The sequence below is a fragment of the Sciurus vulgaris genome (genome assembly GCF_902686455.1).
Source record: "Sciurus vulgaris genome assembly, chromosome: 8".
In the NCBI taxonomy this organism is placed as follows: Eukaryota; Metazoa; Chordata; class Mammalia; order Rodentia; family Sciuridae; genus Sciurus; species Sciurus vulgaris.
Genome location: NC_136468.1, coordinates 40,718,415 through 40,736,472, shown reverse-complemented (window position 1 = coordinate 40,736,472; position 18,058 = coordinate 40,718,415). Strand labels below are relative to the sequence as shown.

The 18,058-nt window shown below is 34.9% G+C and overlaps 1 pseudogene across 1 annotated transcript; it reads right to left on the bottom strand.

Annotated features, from left to right (window-relative positions):
• Positions 1-16,383: 16,383 nt before the first annotated feature.
• On the bottom strand, positions 16,384-17,104 carry LOC306668850 (transcription factor A, mitochondrial-like; annotated as a pseudogene). The gene has a single exon. The product of its transcript is annotated as a transcription factor A, mitochondrial-like (transcript).
• Between the last annotated feature and the right edge of the window lie 954 nt (positions 17,105-18,058).

The window sequence follows — 18,058 nt, the reverse complement described above, 5'->3', positions numbered from 1 at the left end:
CTTCCATTTTATACATAACGTATTATCTATAATATGTACTATATACATAGCAGATAACATACAATATGTATTTATTATTATTAACATTTTCTTTTTCCATTCACACATCAATGGACACTTACCTTAATTCAGCATCTTGGGCTGTTGAGAATAATGCTGCAATGAACATAGAAGTGCAGATGTCTCCTTGAGACACTCATTTGATTTACTTTTGATAAACACCCAGTAGTGGGATTGCTGAATCATGCAGTAGTCCTGCTTACAACTTTTTTAGCAACCACTATTCTGGTTTCCCTAATGGTTGTATCAATTCACAGTCTCACCAACGATATAAGGTCTCCATTTTCTTCATTTCCATGCCAAAGTGTGTTATTTTTTGTCTTTTTGATGATAGTCATTCTAAGAATTGTGAGGTATCTTGTTTTGATTTTGTATTTCCCTGATGATTCATGATGTTGAAGGGTTTTACACATACCTTTTCATGTACTTTTTTCATATTTCTTCTTTTCATAATTAGCCACTTATATCTTTTGCCCATTCTTAAATTGAGTTCTTTTCTTTTTTGTTGAGTGTATTCTATATTTTGGACACTAACATTTTATCAGGTGAATCATTTGCCAGTATTTTCTCCCATTCAATAAGTCGTATCTTCGGTTGGTTGCTTTCTTTGCTGTACAGACGCCTTTAGTTTGACGTATGTAACCCCATTTGCTGGTTTTTGCATTATTGTCTGTTCTTTTGGAATCATATTTGAAAAAAATCATTACCTACAATAAGTGAAATAAGCCAAACACAGAAAGTACTGCATTATTTCATTTATATATGGCATCTTTAAAAAATGTTGAAAGCACAGAGATAGAGAATTTAATGGTGGTTATGAAAGGCAAGAAGGAAGGAGCAGAAATGGGGAGATGTAGGTCAAAGGGTACAAAGTTGCAGATATGTTAGTTGAACCGGCATAGAGATCTGATGTGTAACATCCCCGCCTCCCTCCCTCCCTCTCTGTTTCTTTATTTGTCTGTCTTTTGTTAGTTCTTTATGGGTGCACAGAAAAAACTGATTTAGTATCCTTTGATCTCATGGATTTTATTTAGTAGTTCTAACATTTTTTGATGCGATTTTAAGGGTCTTTTATGTAAAATTATATCACCTGCAAACATAATTTTACTTCTTTCTCATTTGTGTGCATTTTATTTATTTATTTATTTATTTATTTATTTATTTTTTTTTTTTTTTTTTTTTTTTTTTTTTTTGCCCCGTTGCTCTGGTTTTGGCTTTCAGTACTATGTGTAAGAGAAATGGCTGAAATCCTTTTCACTGGGCTGAAAGCAAGGTGATAGTAGGCCTGCATTCCTTCCGAGGCTCAAGGTGAGAATCCCTTTCTGTGCCTTCTCCAGCCTACACAGTTCTCCTGCAGTCCTTGGCTTTTGCCCCTTCTTCCATCTTCAGAGCAGCAATGTACCCTCATTGCTTTCCAACCCCTTCTTCCGTTCTTAAATCTTTAACTCTGATCCTTCTGCTTCACTCCTTTAAGGACAGTTGGGATTGTGCTACATTCATCTGGATCATCTAAGATAATCTTCTCTCAAGATCCTGAATTCAGTCACCTCTGAACAGTTAGTTCCCTTATCCTGTAAAAATTTTCATAAGTCGATGTACTAGGATCTCAATACACTATAGGGTGTAGGAATCATTGTTTGGTCTGCTACAGCTGAGCTTTTAAAACTTCAGCTTTTTCCCACAGACATACTAATGTTCTAGTTATCATATAGTTAGCCCAGAAATAGAAGCAAAAATTTTATTTATCAGGAAAAAAGACCCACAGCAGTCTTTAAGGCATTGTTTTTTCACCAACAAAATGAAAGAATTGTGCAATATGATTGTTATGCACTTCCTTTTTACTATAAAATTTCAGCATTCAAATACGGAAAAATAAACCCAATGCTACCAAATATTTTGCAAAAGACAGGAAAATTACCTTTCAAAAATTTTAATTCTGGCATTTTTATGCAAGAAAGCAAATTTTAAAATGGCTATCTTGGTACAGAAGTAACTTACTTTAACTTCATGTTTTCCACAATCTGATTTTAAAAGTGAGATTGAAATACTAATGTTCCTTTGAACAAAGTTGAAATGGCATTTTTCCTTTCCACAGGGGTTCGTGGACATCAAATAGTACTGTCTGCATCTGAAGTATACATTATGAAATGCCTTTGAAATTGAAGTGTCTGGTTAGTAAGTGCCATGGCTATATTTGAGTGTTATTTTGACTCTTCTAGAAGCCCTAAATGAAATGTTCTAACAGGTGGTGAAGTTATGTGACATTTCTGTTTTTGTTTACATGATCTATATATTCATCCTTTTCTAAATCACAAAGCATCTTGAGCCTCAAAATTATAAGTCGTAATATAATGCATAGTTTGTAAGTGGAAATGGATAGATTTACAAAGCAATCTAATAGGCGTCAGTAAATTTAGTTCTTGCACTGCTGCCTCAAACACCCACCTTACGTCAGTTTGAAATAGGCCAGATATTTTAGAATGTACGAAATAATTTCAAAAAGAGGGTTTATTGACACGTAGTTTCCATGAAATCAAATTCCCCTTGTTTTAGGTCTGTGCCTCAATGAAGTCTAGCATATTTATAGTGCTGTGCAATCATTGCCACTTTCTCATTTTAGATTTCCATCACTTTAAAGAAAGATATCATGCCAGTTATAATCACTTCCATTCCAACCTCTGATCCTGGGCAGTCACTAAATCTTCTTGTCTCTCTATATTTGTCTCTTTTGGACATTACATTTCAATAGAATCATGCCTGTTTTTTGGCTACTGAGTGTTATAGTTTGTACCTTGAATATTCACCCAAAGACCCGTGTTTTGAAGACTTGGTACCAACCAAAGGGCATGACTATTGGAAAAAGTCCAATAATGAAACTTTTACTAGATGGAGCTTAGCGAAAGGAAGTTAGATCTTGAAGGATGTGTCCTTAAAGAGGATTTTGGTATCCTGGCCTCTTCTTCTTTCTCTTTGCTTCCCATCTACCTTGAGGTAGACAGGCCTCCTGTGACATGCTCTTCTACCCTGATATACTTTGCCAACACAGGTCCAGTGACAAGGTCAAGTGACTATGCACTGAAACCTCTACAACTGAGCCAAAATAAACCTTCCCCCCATTTAAGTTGCTTATCTCACCTACCCTACCATGGTAATGCAAAGCTGACCAACATACTGGTTTTCACTTTTTTGAGATTGTCTATGCTGTACATTTGACAGTATTTTCTTTTTGCTTTTTAATGCTTAATAGTATTTCATTTTATGAATAGACCACATTTTGTTTATTTGTTTAGCAGCTGATGGACATTGGAGGTGTTTTCACATTTTGGTCATTTTGAACAATGCTGTGTGAATATTTGAGTGTAAGTCTGTGTAGAACTGCCATACTGCTTTCCAAATAAATTTGTTTTAATAACAAAAAAGTCTCAGTATTGCATTCATGTTCCTAGAATGTATTTATTCTTCTCTCCAGTACTCTTCAAAAGTGGTTTGATTAGAAAATTAAATGTAGTTGGCCCTCCATATCTGTGAATTTTGCATCTGTGGATTCAATCAAATCTGGATCACAAATATTTGACAAAAGCTTCTGTAAATCAGTGGTAGAGCACCTGCCTAGCACATGGAAGGTCCTGGATTTGATCTCCAGAACCAAACACACACACAAAAATTTCTTTAAAAAACACAGTATAACAATTATTTAAATAGTATTAGGTATTACAAGTCTCTAGACACTATTTAAAGTATACAGGAGGTTGGGCATAGTTTTATGCACAGCTATATATAAAATTTTATGTAAGGGACTTGGTCTTCATAGATTTGGGTATCTATAAGGGTCCTGGAAGCAATCCCACATCATACTAAGCAATTATTGTGTCTATTTTTTTCCATAACTTAATTTCGAAACTATTGGCAACAATGTTATAGCACCTTAAGCTATTGCTGTTACCAATATTATTGTAAAAAACAGAATACTTCAAAAATGTGCTGTCCATTTGATATTAGATGAAACAAAATTAAGTAAACTCAATTGTCACTTAAAGATTTGTGTTCATATAAAACTGGAATGACAAGTTCTAAAGTTAACTTAAAAATTCTCATACTTATATGAATATTGCACCTAAGAGCATTACCAATATTCTGTAATTTTCAGTGGTCTTCCTTCATGAATTATTTGCCTTTTAGCAGCCATTACAGACCTCAAATTGCTTATTACATTAAAAAAAAGTCATACATGTGTTTAATTATATTCCCAGATTTTCTAGTATTCTAGGTATTAGGAAATTAAATTTTGTGTGTATATGTGAATTTTCATAATATGAAAAAAGCATTATTGAATTGATAGACTTTCATTCAGGATTAGAATCTCATACTTTAAAGTCTGGGTGATTTGGGACAATTTATTGAAGTGTTCATAAAATTTATCACTTGGTCTAAAAAGTAAGGCTTATAATCCAATGTTTATCTAAATAGAGAGGTGTCCAAGATTCTCTCATGGATCACTATTCTCACCTCATGACTTCCGACTGTTTTGAACCTATTGAGTGTTCATTGCATCCAGTTGGACCAGGGATCCCTACCTAATGCACTGGAAGGCTTTTGGTCTTTGTTGAAATTACTATACTCTGCCATTTCAGAGAGAAAATATATTATCACAGATAAGATGTAAAAATTAGGTTTGACTAGGTTACAATAAAACTTTATTCCCCAAAATAGACTACAGTCAATTTGACTTGTGGGCCAGAGTTTGTAGATCCCTTGAAGAGCTCTAAAAGTTTACATATATTATTATCTACTTTCTTTACTCAAATGAATTTTCCCCTTAGAATGTATTATCTTTTTATTGGAGTTTTCTTCAAACCTACCTTAAAACTGTATTTTCTAACCTATGAAATTAAAATAGTCAAAATTCTAGATATAGCTAAATAATTGTTCTCCATTTTAGAGCTGGAGGAGTCATCCAGATCCAATAGTTTTTAAGATTATATTAAGATTCAGAACAATGTATTCAAAGAAGATTGTAGACATCAAAGGCTTTAGCAGCCCTGGAGCAGGCAGCATGGAAGACTTTCTTGAGGGCAAGCTGTATACTGAGATGTCCCAGAGGCTGGCCAGGAAATGTAAGTATTTGACAGTGGTTTGGTGCAGAATAGGGCATGAAGAATGCATTGTCCATATAAAAGGAGCTGCTGTTCCTACCAGCTCTTTGCGGTACTGACACTTTTAGGTTTTTGTTTTTATTTTTTTTTTTCCATAAAAGCCAAGTATTTTTTCTTCTTTCATTTAAAAAAAATTGTTAAATACTTTAAAATTTAAAAATACTTCTAAATTTTTTTTCTCCAATTTAAAAAGTCAGAAAATAATTCAAAGTAAACAAAAAGGAATGTTTTTCAGACCATGGATACAAGTCACCAGGGAGCTGCCAAATTAGTAAACTCTGCTTAAGAACAAGGTCCTGGGGCCTGGGATTGTGGTTCAGTGGTAGGGCACTTGCCTAGCATGTGTGAGGCACTGGGTTCAATCCTCAGCACACATATAAATAAATGAATAAGATAATATCTATCAACATCTAAAAAATTTATTCATTTATTTGTAAATGAATAAAATAACATCTATCGACATCTAAAACTTTATTAAAAAAAAAAAAAGAACAAGGACCTTGGACTGGGGTTGTGACTTACTGGTAGGGTGCTTGCCTTTCATGTGTGAGGTACTGGGTTTGATCCTCAGCTCCACATAAAAATAAACAAAGCAATAAAGATATTTTGTCCACCTACAAATAGAAAAGATTTTTAAAAAAGAATAGGGTCTTCATTTTGTTGGTACTACATGGAAGATCAGAACTTGTCATGACTTGAGTAAGGTCAGTATATGTTCTCTGAGCTCAACATTGAAATGTGCTCTCACCAACAATTGTCTTTGATGTAGGAAGAGAACCGGGCTGATTTGCAGCAGCAGTTGAGAGTGCAAACTTCATGGTTGAACCGACCTATTCTAGAAATATTAACTATAAAGCCTATCCTGTCTGAGCTTCCTCATTTGTAATGAAAGGGGAATGACTGCATTCCTCATGGGGTTATAGTAAAGGTCAAATGGAATAGTGAATGAGAAGCATTCGCTCCTGTTCTTAGACTGCTAGGACCACTTGATAAATGGAGCTATTATTAAACTTTAGGTAGTAATTAAAATTTTGGTAAGAGTTATGGAAAACATGCAGATCAAATTAACTCCCTTAAGCGTGACTAGGCACATACTTGCAGTTTCAATGCTGCTGGAACCAAAAGACCTATTAAGAACAATTTTGGAGGAGGAAAAGCTTATTCAGTGCTCACAGATTCAGAGATCTCAGTCCATAGATAGCTGACTCCATTACTCTCTGCCTAAGATGAGGCAGAATATCATTGGCAAAGGAAAGCAGCTCAGGACATGACAATTGGGAAGCAGAGATCTCCAGTCACCAGGGACAAAATATATACCCCAAAGGCATGCCCTCAGTGACCTACCTCCTCCAGGTACACCCTTCCTGCCTATAGTTACTACCAAGCTAATCCCTATCTGGATTATTTCACTGATTAGGTTACAACTTTCATAAACCAATAATTTCACCTCTAAATGTTTTTGCATTGTCTCACACATGAGCTTTTGGTGGATACTTCATGTCTAAACCATAACACACATGTATGCAGTTTGGTTTTCTTGGCCATAGAATAAATACATTCCCAAAATATTACACATATCAGAATTGCTTACTCAAACTTTTTAGTTTGCAAAACATTTGACAGTATGATTTCCTGTGAAAGTTTCCCAGGATGGGTGGAATGGAATTGTAGCTCCCCAAATATGTAACACTGAACATGCATCTCAACCAAATCACATGGGAGAGTCCACCTTCCAGGTCACAGTGAACCATGCTGTATATCAGTCTCATCCTTATGGTTGTGATGCTTAATCCGGAAGAACTACAAAATAGCAAAGAGATGAATTTAATTCTCAATAAAAGGAGAGTGAAAAAATTGTCATGTTGAGGAAACATGTAGCTTCTTGTAAACTGTCATGATAAACAATGACTTTAATGATAGGCTGCAGGTAAAATGAAACCTTTGAAAAGCCCTTTCTTACCCTTTAAGTGCCAAAAAGAATTCCTAATCTTCAGAGAACTGAATTTCCTGTCTGTTCTTTCTTAGACTTGCATGTTGTTTCTACTGAATGGCACTTTCAACTCTAGGCAGTTATGAAAAAGGCATATGCCACCAAAGCACTATAATAAAAGGCTTTTGCAGATGATAGAGAACATTATCTGAATTAGATAAAGAAGGTTTCAGGAAAATATAAATCACTATGTTCAGATTTCCAGGTATATTATTCACTATATAGAAGCAGGATATGAAAAAGAGGACTTCTGGAAGCACTGGATAGAAAAATTCTTTTTCAATGGTTCTCTTGAAACTGCATTTTCCAACAGTGATCAGCTTGCTTTAATGAATCAGCATGAACTATTTCTTTTCTTAAAATTATTTATTTATTTAATTTTTTACAGACCATTTTGATTCATTGTACACAAATGGGGTACATCATTTTGTTTCTATGGTTGTAAACTATTTTTAATGAAAATCTCTTAAAACAACAAAATAGAGAAGTACCAAATTGGAAACACAGCTTCTTGTTTACCTTTCATAATTGCATTAAAAATTCCTCTGAACTTTAAAATAAATATTATGCAGGGCCTGCTTTATTGGTGCTCCATCTGAAACAGAGATAATACATAAATTACTTAAAAATAGTGAGAACTCTGTATGAGCCAAGGTGTGGCCAGGAAACAAACACTGTGACAAAAAGAAAGGAATTTAATAGAGGAATTGAACACTCATGAAATCATTGCAAAATCTGGAAAACAAAACAAAACTCTGGTTGTAGTCCCAGGAGTCTCAAAGCAGAAATATCTGTTCTAATGTGAAAGCACCTCTCCTTTATCAGGGATGTGCGGAGCCTGCCAATGTGCCTGTATCCACCAACACAGTTCTCAATGCCTGCAACATTGCTGGATGAAACATGGACAATGCTCTTACTCAAATGCTCCTGGGCACACTAGAAATAGAAGACCAGGCACCCGAATGGAGCCCTGCTACTGAAAACCTACTTCTTCACACTCTTTTTTTGTACAAGAAAAGACAGAAAAGCAACAGCAAGCTAATAATGTATCACACATGACTTTCAAATCCCACATGAGTGCATCTAAAAGTGTATAACAAATTTGTATCTAGAAAGCTATCTAGAGTGGATTGTGGAAGCAAAGTGTGTGTGTGTGTGTGTGTGTGTGTGTGTGTTTTAACTGTGGGAGGAAAGAAAATCAGACTAAGAGGAGATAGGAATGATAACAAAGTTAAGAAGTCAGCTAATTCCATGAGCAAAATATCAGCCATACAAATAATCACTCAGTTGCTCTCACTCAATTCAGTTGGCTTTAATCAATCCCCTTTATTCCCAGCAATGTCCTCTGTAAACCCATATTATAATTGGGCCCATTTAATCCCAAACTCTTTATTAAATCCTCCCTCAAATTTTTTTCTCCCTTTTTCCTTAGGGCCACATTGTTAATCTCACAGTTCTGAGGAATGTGTTCAGTAGACCAAGTTTGAAGTTACAGTGTCAGCAGTATTTTGAATTCTCAACATTTCTTTTATCCCATTGTTCCTCTAAAAATTACTGATTCACAACTCTGATGATCATGAGTTCTAAACACACATTTTTATCTCTAGTCATTGGCGACCTGCCAATATGTGCAAGTGCAAGTATTTGCTCAGCACTTGAGTATCTGGACCACTGTCATCTCTGTCCATGGTTCTGAAACATTCATGGGTTATTTATATAGATTTTTCAAGACATTTTCCATATTCTTAAATTCATCATCTTTCACTCTTAAATTCATCACATAATTCAATGATTATCACCAGCACTCTATTTCAACATATTCCAGCACTGAATTTCTTCCTGGTGGGTAGATATTTTAATTCATACACAGTGTCCTTAGCTTTTGTAACATTTTTGTTGTTTTTGTTTGTTTGTTTGTTTTGGTTTTGTTTTGGTTTCTAATTCTTTTAAGAGCTTTATAGTTATAAGTATTAGTTGGGTTCATCCTGACAAATGCATACATGCATGGAATTTAATTTTAGTTTATGGTCTCCCTTTCCATCTCCCTTTCTCCTCCCATCCTCACTCCCTTCCCCATTATCCTTCATCTATTCTATCAGACTTTCTTTTATATTTGATTGGTTCTTTATATTTATGCATAAAGGTCAAATTCCCTGAGGTAATTTTATATATGTGAATAATACAATTTTTAAAGAATTCATTCTTCATTGTTCCCCCTTACCCATTTTCCACTCTACCTCTCAATCTTCTTCTATATTACTGATCTTTATCTTTATGCCATCCCTCCCTCTTTCATTTATTTTACTCTAGCTTCCACATATGAGAGAAAACATCCAACCTTTGAATTTCTGAGTTGGCTTCTTTCATATAGCATGATATTCTCCATTTTCATCCATTTTTCAGCAATGCCATAATTTCATTCTTTTAATGGCTGAGTAGAACTCTGTTGTATTTACATAACACAGTTTCTTAATCCACTCATGTGTTGATGGACACCTGGGTTGATTCTATAATTTAGCTATTGTTAGTTATGGTGCTATAAACACTGAGTTGGCTGCATCACTTAGTATGCAATTTTAGATCTCTGGAAAAACACCAAGGAGTGGGATAGCTATGCTTTCCAGAGTGGTTGTACTAATCTGCAGTCCCACCAATAATGAACAAGGAAGCCTTTTCCCCCAAAACCTTGCTATAATTTATTATTGTTTATATTCTTGATCAAACCATTCTGACTGGAAATGAAATCTTAGTATTGTTTTGATTTGCATTTCCCTGATTGCTAGAGATGTTGAGAATTCTTTCAGACATTTTTTAGCCATTTGTGTTTCTTCTTTTGAGAAGTTTCTGTTTAGTTCTTTTGCCCATTTATTAATTGGGTCATTTGTGGTTTTTCGTTTGTTGGTATGTTAAGTTTTTTGAGTTCTTTACAAATTCTGTATATTAATCCCCTATTAAAGGAGTAGCTGGCCAAGATTTTATCTCATTCTGTAGACTCTCTACTCACACTCTTAATAGTTTCCTTTGCTGTGCAGAAGCTTTTCAGTTTGATGGCATCCCACTTATTTGTTCTTGGTCTTATTTCTTGCACTTTGGGAGTCTTCTTCAGAAAGTCAGTGCCAGAATATATCTGATGTAGTGTTGATCCTATGTTTTCTTCTAACAGTCGCAAGTTATTCGTGTTTGACCCATTTCAGTTTGTGTTTGTGCAGAGTGAGAGACAGGGGTCTAGTTTCATTTTTCTACAGATAGCTATCCAGTTTTCCCAGTTGCCCCATTTGTTAAAAAGTCTGTATTTCTCCAAAATATACTTGTTGGCACCTTTGTCAAGTATCAGATGGATGTACATATGTGGATTTGTCTCTGTGTTTTCTATTCTATTCTATTGGTCTTCATGTCACTTTTGATGCTAATACCATGTTTTCTGTTACTATTATATTTCAAGTCAGATAATGTAATGCCTTCTGCTTCACTTTTCTTTTTTGATTTTGCTTTGGCTATTCTGGGTCTTTTATTCTTCCAGATGTTTTAAGAATTGTTTTTTCTAATTAGGTGAAGAATGTCATTGTTATTTTTATGGAGATTGCAATGAATCCATACATTGCTTTTGGTAGTATGGCCATTTTGACAATATTAATTCTGCCTATCCAAGAACATTGGATGTTTTTCCATCTTCTAGGTACTTCAGTTTCTTTCTTCTATGTTTTATATTTTTCATTGTAGAGCTCTTTTACTCTCTTGGTTAGATTAAGTCCCAATTTTTTTGAGGTTATTGTGAATGGGATGGTTTTCCTAATTTCTTCCAGAGCTGAATCACTGGTAGAATATAGGGAAGGTATTTATTTATGTGCGTTGATCTTGTATCTTGCTAATTTGCTGAACTTGTTTATGAACTCCAGAAGTCTTCTGGTGGATTTTTTGGGTCTTCTAGAAATAGAATCATGTCACTGGCAAATAAAAATAGTGTGATTTCTTCTTTTCCTATTTGTATCCCTTTCATTTCCCCTTCTTATCTGGTTATTCTAGATAATGTTAAGAGGACTATATTGAATAGGGGTGGTGATAGTGAACAGTCTTGTCTTGTTCCTGACTTCAGAGGAAAATACTTTTAGTTGTTCTCTATTCAATATGATGTTGACTTTCAGTTTGTCATAAATAGTGTTTGTAATGTTTCGGTAAGTTTCTTCAATTCCTAGCTTCTCTAGCATTTAATATGAATGGGTGATAGATTTTAGTAAAGCCCTTTCCTGCATCTATTGAGATCATCATGTGATTCTTGTCCTTAATTCTATGTAAGTAATGATATTACATTTATTGATTTGTGTATGTTGAATTATCCTTTAATCATTAGAATGAAACCCACTTGCTCATGATGTATTATATTTTTTATGTGTTTTAGAATGCAGTTTGCTAATATTTTCTTAAGGATTTTTGTATCTATGTTCATCAGGGATATTGGTCTATACTTTTCTTTCCTTGATGCATCTTTATCAGGTTATATTGGCTTCATAAAATGTATTTGGTAGTGTTCCCTCCCCTTCAATTTCATGAAATTATTTGAGAAGGGTTGGTGTTAGTTTTTCTGAAAAAGTCTGGTAGAACTCAGATGAAAATCCATCTGATCCTGGGCTTTTCTTTGCTGGAAGGCTTTTAGTGGCTGTTTCAATTTTGTTACTTGAAAACAGTCTGTTTAGGTTTTCAATATCTTCCTGATTCAATTTGGGCAGGTAATATGTGTTTAGAAATTTGTTGATGGTCAATGTCTTCTATATCTTCCAGTTTATTGGAGTATAAAATTTCAAAATAGGTTCTGATAATCCCCTAGGTATATTCAAAAGGGTATATCTCCTTTTTCATCTCTGATCTTGTTGATTTGGTTCTTTCACTCTTTTTTTGTTCTGTTTTGTTTTGGTTAATTTGGCTCAGAGTTGGTCAATCTTATTTATCTTTTCAAATAATAAACTCTTCATTTCATTGATCCTCTGTATTGTTTTCTTATTCTCAATTTTATTGATTTTGACTCTAATATTAATGATTTCCTATTTTCTACTGGTTTTGTCATTAGTTCTTCTTTTTCTAAGGACTTGTGGGCATAAGTTTATTTAATTGATGTCTCTCTCTTTTAATGTAAAACAGTCGGTGCTAAAATTTTCCTCTCAGAACTGTTTTCATACTGTCTCAGAGATTCTGATATGTACTCCTGATCTCATTCATTTCTAAGAATTGCTTGATGATTATCCTCATTTTTTCTTTGATCCATTGTTTATTTAAGAGAGTATTCAATCACCATGTGTTTTGAAAAAATTCCATGAGCAGCTGAGAAAAAGGTAAATTCAACTTTTGGGGGGTAAATGATTATGAAAATGATAGGTCCATTGATTTACAGAGTTGGAGTTAGGTTGGAGATATCTTTATTGATTTTATATTTTGATGACCTGTCTATTGGTGATAAGGGTTTTTAAAAATATTTTTTAGTTGTCAATAGATCTTTTATTTTTATTTATATATTTATTTATATATATGTGGTGCTGAGGATTGAACCCAGGGCCTCACATATGCCAGGCAAGCACTCTACCTCTGAGTCACAACTCCAGCCCTGATAAGGGTGTTTATAATCTCCCAGTAGTATTGTGTTGGGGTCTATCTGGGATTTAACATGATGGAATATTTTTCAATGTAATTGGATGTGTTGACATTTGGGGAATAAATCTTTACTATTGTTAGATCTTCTTGTTGGATTGTTCCCTTTACCATGATATAGTGACCTTCTCTGTCTCTTTACATTAATTTTTGCTTGAAATCTGCTTTGTCAGATATGAGAATAGCTCCTCCTACTTGTTTTTGGGGCCTATATGCATGGAATATTTTTCCCATCCTTTCATCTTTGCTTATGAGTCTCTTACAAACAACATATCACTGGATTTCATCCACATCTCTATCAGTGGGATCCCTTGTTGGGAGATTGTGGATTTTGTGGAGGAGACGTAATTGCCTGTTTCCTCATGTTTTCAGAGGTCTTGGACTTGCGCATCTGCCGGGGTCCAGCCCTAGCAGTGGTCAGGGGTCCTAGGTGGATGGGAGGCATTGGCGCAGTGGAGAAACAGCAGACAGAGACACCAAGTGTTCTGAGGCTGAATCTATCTCTTTGTTTTTCTACCAGTCTTTTTATTGATATTTTTCTTTAGTAATGATTATATCATTCTATGGTTAGTTTAAAATAAGAAAAACCTTCAAAAGTACAATGTATGCTTCTTTTCAAAGTACACATTCCCTCTCTATGACAGCCCAGACCAAAACAACCTTATTTCCCAGCTAGATTAAAACAACCTTGTCTCCCAGCTAAACTGAGGGCACCATGATCTGCCAAACTTCAACCTTCAGAGCAAACTCATCACTAGATTTTCTGAGAAACCAGCCCCACCATGAACTCCAGTGTTTAACAGGGAAACGCTTTTTTTTACTTTTTTTATTAACAAGGGACAAAGAAATCAACTTATAGTTAATATTTAGTCTATTCTATTTCATTTAATGGCAGACTACAATCTTATTTTGATTCTCAAAGAATTAGACTAATCATAGGAAAAACACAAATTATATTTATGACTGACCTAATATTTTTATTATGTAAAGTATCTCTAGAACCAACTATTAAAACTAGGAAAGCAGCAAAGGTTGAACACCACACCCAAGCTCAGAGGAATGTCTCTTTATTCATCTATATTTAGAAATTATTTACTAAAGCAATCACAGTCTCTCGAGTATAGCTACAATTGTTTATTTTTATATATTTTATCTATATATTACTACTAAATTTTTATTGTGCACTATTTTGCTTTGTTGGGTGGTGTCTGCTTTGGAGAGATTAGGTGGACCCACCCCTAACCTTGATGGCAGCTTATCTCTGATGGGACTCTGGATCTCAGGAGCCTCCTGGGGATTCCACTCCTGAGGCAGGGAGCTAATCCTCCACATACTCTGCTGCCCACCAGCATAGTCTTTCCAAACTTACTCCCTGGGTATATTCACCCTTATCTGCTCAAACTCCAGCCCACTTTAGCTGGTCATGTGACTCAAAGGGAAATGGAGCCGGGTTCCCTTTAACCCTTTCAACTTGAATCCCCTGGGATGTGTCCTTTCAGTGCCTGTTTCACTCATGTCCCACCAGGCACACCTTAGGACACAAGGTAGGTGGAAACTTGCAGCAGCGTTTGCTCTGATCTCCTGGCTCCTGTCACCAATGCTGCAGAGCAATGGCTTCGGGAGGGCTCCACCTCAGCTCTTCACAACCAATTGAGAAACAGAGTGTGCTTTTTAAGCACCAGTGCACACTGCAGCCTCTGGATCAGTCAAATTCAGGTGGCTTTTTTTCATATCAGGTTTTTCCATACCAAATCTGTGTTTCTCTGTATTATCCCTCCCTCTGTGGTGAACCAGAGTCACTAGTACTGCCACTTTTGGTGCTGGTGTGGCAGCTGGCTTGGCTCCTATGAATTCTTTCTTCTTTGTTTATTGTACCCAAATTTCTGAGTCCCTGAGTTGCTTTGAATGTCCAATATTGAATTTTAATAAAATCCCTCTTTCACACACCTTGCTGAAAAGCTGTACTTCCACTGTTTGGACCAGAGCCATGGAGTGACTTCCAACGCAGCCTTCCTGTACTCTGTCTTCCTCTAGTCCCCCTTATTGTTTTTATAAGTATTTGGTCTGATATTAATATGACCATTCCAGACCTCTTTTAGTTAATATTTGCATGACGTGTCTTTTTATATATTTCTGTTTCAATTTATTTGTGTCTTTAGATACAAAAATGAGTCTTTTGTAGACAGCATACGGTTATGCCAACTTTTAAAGAAATTTTGCTAATCTCTGCTTTTCATTAAAATGCTTAATACTTTTACGTGAAAAAATATTACTGACAAAGAGAGATTAGCTTCTGTCATGTTATTACTTGCTTTCTATATATCTTCAATTCCTCTGTTACTTGCTATTTGGGGGTTTCAATGAGTTTTACAGTGTACTGTTTTGACTTTTTTGTTTTATTATCTGTATATTTAAAAATTATTTTGAGGCGATTGCCCTGGAGATTACAACTAACCTCTTAAACTTACAAAAGTCTATTTTTGTTAATATCATTTCAGTTTAATAGTGCATAACATTTTTCCTCCTATGTAGTCCATTCTTCCTCTTTTCTATAGTTGTCACAGTTGCATCTTTGTACACCGCTTCCAAATTTACAAAGGTATAATTAGCATTTTATTCATTTTAAATCATACACAGAGAGGAGTTAAAAAACAAAGATACAATACTTTAAAAAAAATTTCCCTTGGAATCACTTTGACTTTTTATTTCTTCATATGGCTTTCAGTTACAGCCTAGTGTCCTTTTATTTCCCCTGGAAGAATTTCTGCCTTTCTTATGGGCTAGCACTACTAGCGGTAAATTCTATCACCTTTTGTTTGTCTGGGAAAGTCTTAATTTCTCCATTATTTTTGGAAGATATTTTGGTGAGCATTATGTTTAGATGTTTTCTCTTTCAGCACTTTGAATATGCATATTGCTGCCTTTGGCATTTATATTTTTTGCTAAGAGATTGGCAAATAACAGACGCTCTGAAAGCCTGGGAAGAAAGCTGTGAAAGCAGTTTCTTTGGAAAATTAGGTCATTGAAAAGTGCCAGTGTAGGCTGGGGAGTTTAGCAAGCCACATACTTCTCAGGGAAGAAGAAAGACCTTGGAAGACCCCAAGCATTCATGTCTAGCACTCAGTCCAAATAGAAGGTAAAGGATAAGGGAGAGACGTGCAAAGCCTGGCTAAGCAAAGATGATTGTCCCGATGCGGAATTAACGAAAAGACTGCAAGAATTTTTTCCAGTACAAAAAAAATTCAGTCTGATTTACCTTTATCAAAGATAAAATGATTCACTGCTACATATGTATGGATTATCTTGATCCTCAGTAGTTCTTAAACACAAAATAAAATTTTGCATGAACTTTCATCTGTTTAGGTTTTCAAAATGCTAATACAAAATGTACTCAACATGTAGAAGTTCAGAGGTTAAAGAAAAAGGAATTGAATATAAAATGTTCACCAACTTGATCCTTCCTAATTTTACACAGCTTCAGTTTATTGAGACCTAATTGGTTTCTGTGCCTAATCACCATGAACCCAGCTCCTTCATTTTATCTTAACACTCCTCAATGCCATATTTTGTTTGGTTTTTCATTTTGTGACATATAAGATCACTGCATCCAACTTCAATCATTTGTTCTTCCTGAGATTTCATTTCATTATCATAACGAATTTTATCATCTTTAGCAAGTTGAATATATACTTGCTTTTGAGAATTAGGCAAATTTTTCCAAGTTTTATTTACGCACTTTAGCTTTGCCTGTGACAAATCATCCTTAACTTCTTGGAAGCTTTCAGATACAAAAAAAGGTTATAAGCTGAGTGAGGTCTTTTTAGTTTTCCAAGCATTGTTAACTCTCTCTTTTTTATTAAAGCTTTCTTTCTTAAACATTTTTCAAGATTTCTTTTTCCAAAGATATCGTTTGGCTTGAAGTTAGCTGTTCCTGAATTCTGTTTATCTCGATGCTGTTCACCTGCCAGTTCGCCTTATAAGCGTCTTCATATATTTTTTTCTCTGATTCAGGAAGTTCCCTCCATAACTTTGCAATTCTTCTGATTAGTTCTGATATCTTCAGTTCTGGGTTCTGAGTTTTAAATATGGGTAGCTCTTCTTTAGAAAATTGAAGGTAAGAGCTCATGAGTTTCTTTGGATAATTACCCAAGGTGGATGAAAACCACTTCGGAAAATACACGAAACTGAAGGGTGACCGCAGATGATTTCCACAGCCTCAGCACAGCTCTATGCTTGACTTTCCCAAGTCCATCAGCACGCTCCACACCCCTGGAGGAGCGTCCTCACAGCGGTGATGGTCCACAAGGCAGTGGCTGAGCCCAAATCCCTCAAGACCCTCCTAGCAAAACGAAACGGCCTCAACAATGACAACTCGCTGCGTTTGACCTGCTTGGATTTGTTATCATGCCCACCACTCCGAAACCACATGTTTCCAATAGACTTTTTTGAGAAAAGATCTGTGACACAGATACAATAATTAAAAAGTACAGTTCAAATTCCTTAGTTTCTCCTAATTTTCCCTTACCTAAACTAGCTCATGAAAGTTCCTTCCTCTTCTGACTCTTAAAAAGTGGTGCTTTTTAACTCCTCTTCTTGGTCTGTACTCAAGTTTTGTGTTTAAATTCTGCATGCACTCTCATGTTGATCTATTATTCTTACCCACTAACGTGTATCTCCACATTTTCCTGAGCTTCAATCTTCATTCGGCCAAAAAATGCACCCAAATATGGCTAAGACATAACTTAGAGTATGCCAACCATTTTGTTAACTGCATATATCATCTTACTTTTTTTCATGAAGATAAAATATTTATTGAAACAAATACTAAGTAGTTGGATAACTTGGATTTATTTTCCCTTTTAAAATTAATTTGATATTTTTCTCTGGACCTAGCACATAACTCATGCTCAATACAGATTTGTTGAATTAATGAATGAATTATGAAGCTTTATTTGAGATACACAGAATAATATACCATCAAGCTCTACAAAAAGGAAGAAAATGTCTAAAAGTAATGTTAATTACAAAAGGAAACATCAATATTAAAAATATTAAGATCAACAAAATAATCAAAAGACAAAATCATGTATTGAACAATTTGGTAGTTGCACTTAACTTTTTTTCAAGCCGCAAATAGTTGTATATAAAACATTTATTTCTAAAAAGAAAAAAAAAAAAACAGAAAAAGGAAAGTTAAAAATAGGTCACTTTTCATTTT